This window comes from Gossypium raimondii, chromosome 1 (genome assembly GCF_025698545.1).
Source record: "Gossypium raimondii isolate GPD5lz chromosome 1, ASM2569854v1, whole genome shotgun sequence".
NCBI classification, from domain to species: Eukaryota; Viridiplantae; Streptophyta; class Magnoliopsida; order Malvales; family Malvaceae; genus Gossypium; species Gossypium raimondii.
In genome coordinates, this window is record NC_068565.1 from 23452547 (window position 1) to 23462054 (window position 9508).

Consider the following 9508-nt stretch of genomic DNA (forward strand, 5'->3'; position numbering starts at 1 on the left):
GAATTTATGAGTATAATTATTTATGATAAATGTTGTAATTTATTTTCTTTTAAACTTACTAAGCTTTATGCTTACCCCCTTTATTTTCCTTTATTTTCCTTCTTGGTATTTTGTGATTCGAAACGTTTTAAGTTATGGCATGTATAGGGACTTAGTCATTTTGTGTGTGTGTCCTTATGATATGGCTAATGAATAGCATGTAAATACTCGATAATGATTAGCTATTGAAATGGCTATTTAAGAACATGTTTTGGTGTTATGTATGCCTAAATGAGAGTTAATACAAAGTAATTATAAAAAGAGTAAAAATTTACAATGGAACCGTTTTTAGACAGCAGCATTGACGTGATTTTGAAAAATCACCAAGGATAGTAGAAATGGATTTAGAGAATGAATGAGAATTAAAGCTTATAGAGTCTATTTTCACATGAAAGAAACGATGTAGGCAAAGGAATTTTACATTTTGAAATATTTGAATTTTAGTAAGATAGGGTGAGAATGGTTTTTGAAGTCCCCTATTCTGACTTTAGAAAATCATTAGAAATTGTACAGAAAGAATTATGAGTCATAATTTATATGTCTAGATTCCTTAGTGAGTCTATTTTCCATAGGAAGCCCGTACAATTAGATAATTGATTTCTAGTGAATAAGGGCCAGAATCGTCAGACAGTGAAATAGGGGAGACTTTAACGAATAAACTATACTATTTGGCTAACCCAAAAATTCTGGAAATTTTATGATAAGAAGATATATGAGTCTAGTTTCATGGAAAATTTACGGATCCAAATTTTGAGTTTCGTAGCTCGAGGTATAATTAAATTAGTGACTATCACGCAAGTGGACAGTTTTATTATGAATAGTGAAATAAATTATTTTGAATTATTTAAGTATTCGGAAAATTTTTAATGTTCCTGGTTTGGACCCAAACCATTTTTGTTGCATGTTTTAGGGTCTCGAGGGCCCTTTTTAGGGACATATTAATTGAACGTGAGCGAATCAATTTTAAAAGCAAATTTTTATGCTCCGAACTAGTAAGTTAAGTCAGGTAACACCTCGTGCTCGACTTAGGCAACGGTCTCGGGTAAGGGGTGTTACAAGTATACTAAAGATTCAAGCAATCCAAGCTAAAATTTTTAAAGCACAAAAACATAGGTGTCTCCCCTTATCTAAATAATTACCTTAAATTCAAAATCAACAAGAATTGACATCCTCACTAAAGATTCACTCAAAACACTAAAAATGTTAAAGGCTTAAGTAATACGCTTTCAATAGTCGAACAAGGAATGTCGTTACCATAGGCTTGCTTAAAAATCAAATCTCCACCACTATAAAATGAGATGACACACTAGTCAAAAAGTCTTTAAAAGGTTATAATGGGACTTAGGTTAAGGGTATGGAAAAGGTCAGAAAAGTCGGTTATAATCGAATTGATAAGTTACCGAACTAGAAATCCAATCAGTTGTTGAATTAACATAATTTACATCAACAAGACTAATCAAGAATAAAAATGAGCTTTTCAACAGAATATGCAACTAACAATTCATGATCAATCAAATATATATTTTTTCATTTTCATCATTTTTTCATTTTTTTCTTCTTCTTTTGATTTTTTTAAACAAAATATAATTCAGCAATTTAGATATTGAAATATAGTTAGGCAACTAACCAAACCAACTCTTGACAAAAAAGAGAGTCAATAAAAAGGATAATTTTATAGCATACATATGAGTTATGGGTTAATATTAACGGGTTAGAAAAAAAAAGTGTTAGGATCACTAGGGTTTATTAAGGGTTAATTCAATAGGTAAGCTTTTTACAGGTTAAGTGGGTTTAATCCTAAGTGTCTCTATCATCTCAGTAATATCAAATCAATAATGTGGTCTTGAAATGCATAATCGAAGTAAGTTCTAGAATAACAAATCAAGTTGACATACTCACAACCAAAAATAGAATGAGCATGAAATAAAATATATGCTCTATAGCCTCAAAAGCTCACAAAAAATTATGGTTTTGATGTCAATTTTGCAATTTCAAAATTTCAAGATAATAACTTAATTCAAGGAGACAACCTAAAATATTTAGTTTTGAAAAAAAAACCTTATCATGCTTGACTCTCTCGTGTCTTAAAGTATAAATCAGCCAATACATAAAAATCTACAAATTAATCCAAAACAACATCAATTAAAATCCCAAATAAAAAAAAATCCACTCTAATGGAGGGTATGAGAAAATTACTTAAACACAACAAATAATTCAGGGATTTATCACAAACATACAAATAACCTCCCCACACTTAAGATATACATTGTCCTCAATGTACAAATAGATATAAGCACAGAATACGCACAATATCAAAAGAGAGAGAGAGGACTGAAACTGCCCTGAATTTGGATGAATGCCAGAATAGTGAAAACTGAAATTGTGGGCAAATCTTAATGTAGTGCATGTTTCAAAGGAAACTAATAAGAAGATAAACAAATATAAATAAGAAAATAAAGAGATTACAAACTTGAATAAAGACAACCTTCAAAATAATAAAAATAACAGCATAGTTCAAAAGAAAAATAAAAATAAAGAAGTTCTACAACTCAAAATAAAACAACAAAAATAAAATAGAAGTACAACCTAAAATAATATAAATAAAGTAAATAAAATGAAATAGATCAATGATTGTCGTCAGAGGGCTGTCGGGACCGTGCGCTGCATAATTAGAATGGGAGATATGAAGGTGCTGGTGAATCTGATGCAAAGTTGCGTCAATCCTATCAAACTGCTCAAAGCATCGTTGCTCAAAACGGTCAAACCACTCAGAGAGGTCTTCAAGTGTAATAGCAGGAGCAACAGTAGGGTAACTTTGAGGTGAAGGGGAACAATGTGGGTCCGCATGGCAAGAACGATCATCATCTGGAAACTCCTCATGCTTATCTTCTGGATCGAAATGAGACAGTATATATCGACGAGGACCCATTCCATGCCATCGCTCAAACATCCTCATGTGACTCATAATCGATAATCCTTATGGGATCATCTGTCCAATCAGTGTAAAGATGGATGTCTACTTTGGAGTATCAAAGAAACCAAAATTCCTCGTTAGGCGATTCACATAAGGGCCCAAACAGATAGGACCCTTCCTACTACTGTTAGACTGGTGGCGAAAAGATAGGGTGATGAAATATACAAGATCAAATGGGTGTCGCATCGCCATGCTCCAAAGAAATATGCATCACAAGTACCGACGAGCCCGGTGCTCTCCCTCTGATTGGTCAATGAGTACGCCAAAATGGCATGGATATAGTGTAGTGCCAGAGGTAGATAAGTTGCCTTCAACTGACTTGGGTTGTATGGTGTCGTAGTCATAGCAATATCAATCCAACAAAGAAGGTGACTGATGGATGTGGCGGTATAATGTAGGAAACTCCTCAGTACCCATGAACTCCTCGAAATAGAGTCCAATGGCGGCCCCAAAACTTGGGACGCTCAGATAATGCATCGTACCATCGAGTCTAAGGAAAAAGTGCGTGACTCATCCCATTGCGACATAACTTGCTGTAAAGAGAATGTCGAACAAAACTCTAGTGTGAGTTCTGAATAAATAGGCTCAATGATGGTGAAAAATCGATCCCAGAGAGCTGTATCAATCAGTGCTCGCACTCTGTTAGCTAAGTGGACCGCTTGTAATGCCTTTCAATCTATGCAATGACCTAAACTCAAGGGTCGCTGCCTAAGGTGCTAATATTGGACCTTGTGAGGACCCAGTGGAAACTATAGACATGGATTGCATGCGGCTGAGATGGGGCCTAAAGAAGAAGTCACGCTCAGTGTCTTCTTCTTTTTCAAAGTGGGAACAACGACCTTAGATTTATTGCAAGTATTCGTCATATGTACCTGAAAGAACAGATAACTAAAAAAAGAATCAATAGCAATACAAATTAGCATAAGCACAAATCAACAACCAACCCATCTAATGACGAGAGCCAAATCACACAATTTATAACTAAGATAGACTTCTAATACGAAACTAAAACTAATACTAATAGTAAGCAAGTACAAATGAATTAAGTAAGCTAACCAACTAAGTAAAAAAAATATACTAATAACAAACAAAATAATAAAACTAATATTAATAGTAAACAACCTAAAACTAGTGCTACTAAATAGACTACTAATATTAACACTAATAATGATAATAAAAACAATAATAATATGAATAATAACCAATAAAAAAACTAAATTTAAATAAAATAACCTAAAAACTAATACTAATCAAAATAATAACAAGAAAAAGTAAAAGGATGGAACTAAATGGTGGGGGTAAAACGGCGATGGTGTAGGACTGTCGATGGAGGGTGCGTGGTGGCGGTGGACGGAATAATGGTGAAATGGTCCACAAGAAAAGGGACTACAAGAAGGGTGTGAGGAGCGATGGAGGTAGATCAGGTTGATGGAAACAAAGATCTAGAGAGCTTGGTGAAACAGGGAACGGAAGAGAGCGTGAGAGGACTCATGGAGAAAGGAGATGTGAAAGGTGATGTGAAAGGGAGACAGAGGTAAACAAGGGGGAAGGGATTCAGGGATGTGTGCAGATGGTTGGTGAGGAGGGGTCTGCAGCGTGAAGGTGTTGGTTGGTGGTCGGGTTGGTGAGGGGGAATGAGTAATCGTTGACGAGGCTGGAAAGGGCACGATGGCAAGAAAGGAGAGAGTGGTTGGAATGGGCAATGGTGGCTAGGGATGAACGGTAGAAAAAAAAGTCAGAACAGTTTTGTCAAAAGGGTGAAGAACAAAAGTAAAAAATATGTGACAAACCCTAAATTAGAAATAGAAGACACAGTCATGTATAGGCCCATATTGGGCCATACGGCCATGTCTAAAAATCGTGGACATGCCCATATCCCGTGTGACATTTCGAAAGTTTTAAAAAATTAAGTTTCAAGACTCACACGGTTGTGTCACCAGGCTGTGTGGTCAGTCGTAGCCCATGTGATACTTCAAAATTTAGAAAAAATTATTCCCAGTAGTCACACAGCCATGTGCGATCACCCTTCACTTCTCTCGCGCCCATGTACGAGGCTGTGTGGATTAGATAATCTCACACACGCCTATGTGACAGGTCGTGTGGGTGACACAGTTTCGCACACACCCATGTGGCAAGCCATGTGTCACACAAGGCCATGTCTCCAGCCCATGTAAGTCTCTGTGCCCATGTGGGGCAAATTAAAATTGAAAAAATTAGCTTCAGATCCACATGGCCTGAAACGCACCCGTGTTTCCAAGCCATCTGACCCTCTTTTTTAAAATTTTTAAGTAATAAATATAAAAATGAATGTAATTAGTTTAATTTTTTTAAAACTTTTTTTTAATTTTTTTAAGAAAGAAAAATAAATAAATAACAGAAAAACACTCGAGTTGATTTCTGAGAAGCGCTTATTTAGAGTCTAAGCTTGACTTCCTTTTTTAAGCTCACGATTAAGGTGGATCTTGGAGATGAAGCTCTTCTCTCTCGATATCGACTTTACCACCAAAATAAGGTGTGAGATGAGTATTGTTTACCTTGAACATGTCGAATTCAAAATGTGTTACCTCAATCGTACCGTATAAAAATTTTTTTTACCACACATGGATTGGCCCCTTTTGACTTAAATTCTAGCGGAAAGATTCATGGATCCAATTTTTCTAATAGTACTTTGTCCCCAACTTTGAATTGGTTCATTCTCTTCACATGCACATCATGGCGGTGTTTTATTTCTTTCTTTTGTTTTTTATATCTCATCAACCTTCGGCCGCCATTCATCTAGTTCGTCAAGTTGCACCATTTGCTCTTCATTTATCCCTCGAGTTCTATCACTTTTATTAAAATATGGCTCAAACACGTTTTCATGAGGGGTTTCCTGCAAAGAACGTTGAGCCACATCATTACTAACATTAACAGGACAATTACTATCATCTCACTATCTAGGGACTCTTAGAAAATCTCATGCTTGAAGAGTAATCTTTTCATCACCTACATAAAGCACAAGTTCACCAATACCCACATCAATAATAGGTCTAGTAGCGGGAAAAAAGGGTCGACCTAAGATCATAGGCACCTCAATGTCCTCATCCATGTCCAATACAACAAAATCAACAAGGAATATAAATTTATCAATTTTCACAAGTACATCCTCAATAATATCCCTAGGATATCTAATTGATCTATCTGCTAATTGAATACTCATCCTAGTGGGTTTGGGTTCCCCAAGACCAAGTTGTTTGAACAACTTATAAGGCATGACATTTATACTATCCCCTAAATCAGCCAAAGCACTTTCAACACTTAAACTACCAATGAGATAAGGAACAGTAAAACTCCCTGGATCTTTAAGTTTGTTGAGTAGTTTGTTTTGGAGAATGGTCAAGCAAACTACATTGAGCTCCACAGTCGACAAGTCATCTAACTTCATTTTATTTGTTAACAACTCCTTTAACAATTTTACATACTTTGGCATCTACGAAAGGGCTTCCACAAACGGTAAGTTAATGTGCAATATTTTAAAAGTTCGAGAAATTTATCATATTGTTCTTTTATGTGGCCTCTCTTCAATGCTACTGGATATGAAACCCGAGGTTTGTATTCTTTAATTACCAGTTAACGCACTTTCTTACTTTCCTCAACTTCATCACTTTTCACAACAAGTTCTAGCTTCGACTTCTTTTCTGGCTCGACTAACCTTTCCACATTTCGAATAGTGATTGCGTGGATTTGCTCTCTTATGTTAGTTTCAATGTTGCTAAGTAAGCTCCCTTGTGGTGTTTCCGAAATAAGTTTGACAAGCTGTTCAATTTGATTTTCAAGTCCATGAATCAATGCTTGCTAATTTTTTATTGTTGTTTCAGTGTTTTGAAATTCAGTTTCTAACATCGAAATAAATTTAGCTAACATTTCCTCAAGGGCCGGTTTCTTTTCTTGCTGATAAGGTTGCTGAAAACACAAAGGGAGTGGTGACCTTTGATTTCCTTAACCACCCCAAGAAAAATTTGGATGATTCCTCCATCCTGCATTATAAGCATTGAAATAGGGGTTATTTTGAGGTCTAGAATTATTACTCAAAAAGTCGACTTGCTTATGCTCCATGTTAGACTTGAAGAGTGAATATTCTTGATTAATCATCTCCGTCATTGGATTTACCAGAAAAATTCAAACCATCAAATTTTTTATCCAGTGCTTCCATTTGGCTTGCCAACATAACAATTGTATCTATATTAAAAATGTTAGAGTATGCCCAAAGATCAATCATGAGATGGTTGTAATAACATACTTGATTTATCATGTTTATTAATATAAGGCGTTACCATTATTATTTTAGTTTCTTTTCTGTGTGTATAAATAAATTGTTTTATAATTATGTCCTAAGAATAATATGATTATTCTTAAAAGTTCCTTAGTCAAGTATTATTGTTGGATAGAACAACGACAATGCATTAAGACTAACATGTAGTTGGTTGATGATAAAGAGTTGTCATTGATATGGAATGTCAGAATCGATGCATGAATATGTGTGTTAGAGGACAACATATTGGACTGACCCGTTATGAGTATGTTTCTTGGATTGTTATGTAATTGTCACAACATTACTCATAGTGATTAATATGTATATGATCCTCAGACTTGAGATCATCATAATCCCAACATCGTGAGTTGTATATTTTGATACAGTCAAACGTACACCGTAACTGGTTGTTCTATAAAGGCTGATGTTGGATATACCACGATCTATGTAGAGGGATATGGTTGATCGAGATAGGATAAGCCCCTCCAACATAATGGGAGTAATATCTTAGGCCACTTGATTGAGTGAGACTAGAAATGCATGGCCATGCTCAAATAAGTTGATATGAGATGTCATACTTATTTGTATATCGTAGTCTGCTTAAGATATCAAGGAACATGGAATGGACTATGCAAGTGTGGCTATTCCATGACTTGTGTCCAATCCAGAGATAAAGGACTTAAGGATTATTGCATAAAAGTTTAATCATAAAAGGTTATATCGAATCATGATTTCTTGTGACTTATGTAGCAATGATGCATTGCTAGATGCCACTCATTGTTTGTAACATTGGAATCGTTCTAGTATTACTGCTAACGTTACAGGAACCTACAAGGTCACACCCTATAGTTGAAATGAACGGAATAAAACATAGTTGGTATTGTGTTTGGTTGTCGCTTGAATTAAATTAATTATAGAATTAATTTAATTGGGTAATCAAATATCGAACACATTATGTACAAGGTTGTTGTACGCATTATGAGAACATGAATTTAGATAGTATATAAATTCAAATAAATATATGGTTTACCAAAATTATATTATAATTAATGTAATTATAATTTTCGGTTTAAAATATTATTATATTTATTTTAATTTCTAGAAACCCTAAAAAAAGATATATAAGAATCTCGTTTTTTTCTTTGCTTGGGTCTAGCAACTATCAAAGAAAATTCTTTTCAAAATTGTTTTGGGGATTCCTTCCGCTCATAATCAACTGGGTGGATTACATAGAGGCCGGGGTCACGATAGATTATGGCTTGGTTCGATAGCAGATCAGACTACTCGTTGTTGAGGCGTTGCTGTCTACTCAGAATAAACATTCGGTAATTTTGTAACCTTTATCACCCCGATTCGTTCCTCACACATGGATCCGTGGTAAGGGTCACCAAATTTTTATTTTTCTGCTGCTCCGTAGGGGTGCCGACTATCCAACAAAAAACACCGGCTACTTTCATCGATTTTGTTCGACGTGCCACTGATAGTTATTCAGTGTTATTTCTTCAATAAACTCTTGAGCTTCCTTAGGTGTTTTATTATTCTGTGTTCCACCAGCCGCTGCATCAATTAATTGCCTAATTGAGATATTCAAACCGTTGTAGAAGGTTTGAACTTGTAACCACAAAGGTAACCCATAATGAGGGCATCTTCTCAAAAGATCTTTAAATCTCTCTCATGCATTATATAATGTCTCCATATCAAATTGAACAAAGGAAGAGATGTTTCTCAACTTACCTGTTTTGGCCTGTGGGAAGTACTTCAACAAAAACTTTTTAGTCATTTGATCCTAAGTCGTGATAGAACCTCGTGGAAGTGAATTCAACCACTGTTTTGTCTTACTCCTCAAAGAGAATGAGAATAACCGTAAGCGTATGGCATAATTAGAAACGTCATTGATCTTGAATGTGTTGAAAATTGTTAGAAAGTTACCAAATGAGTATTCGAATCTTCATCTTGCAAACCATCAAATTGAACATACTGTTGTACCATCTGAATTGTGTTTGGCTTTAGTTCAAAATTGTTTGCAGCAATGGTAGGTCTCACAATACTCGGTTCAGTCCCAATAAGAGTAGGCTTAGCATAATTATATGAAGACCAAGAAGCAGGACCTGCAAGAGGTAGCTAATTATTTTGATTATCACCCATCTCCACAATAATATCCTTTTCCTCTTGATCATCTACTATATTCTTTTGACTTTGCCTTG

The 9508-nt window shown here is 35.2% G+C and overlaps 1 non-coding gene across 1 annotated transcript; it reads left to right on the forward strand.

Moving 5' to 3' along the window:
* The first annotated feature begins 8932 nt into the window (after positions 1-8932).
* On the forward strand, positions 8933-9036 carry LOC128032943 (small nucleolar RNA R71). The gene has a single exon (XR_008189286.1). It is a non-coding gene; the product is annotated as a small nucleolar RNA R71 (small nucleolar RNA).
* The last annotated feature ends 472 nt before the right edge of the window (positions 9037-9508 follow it).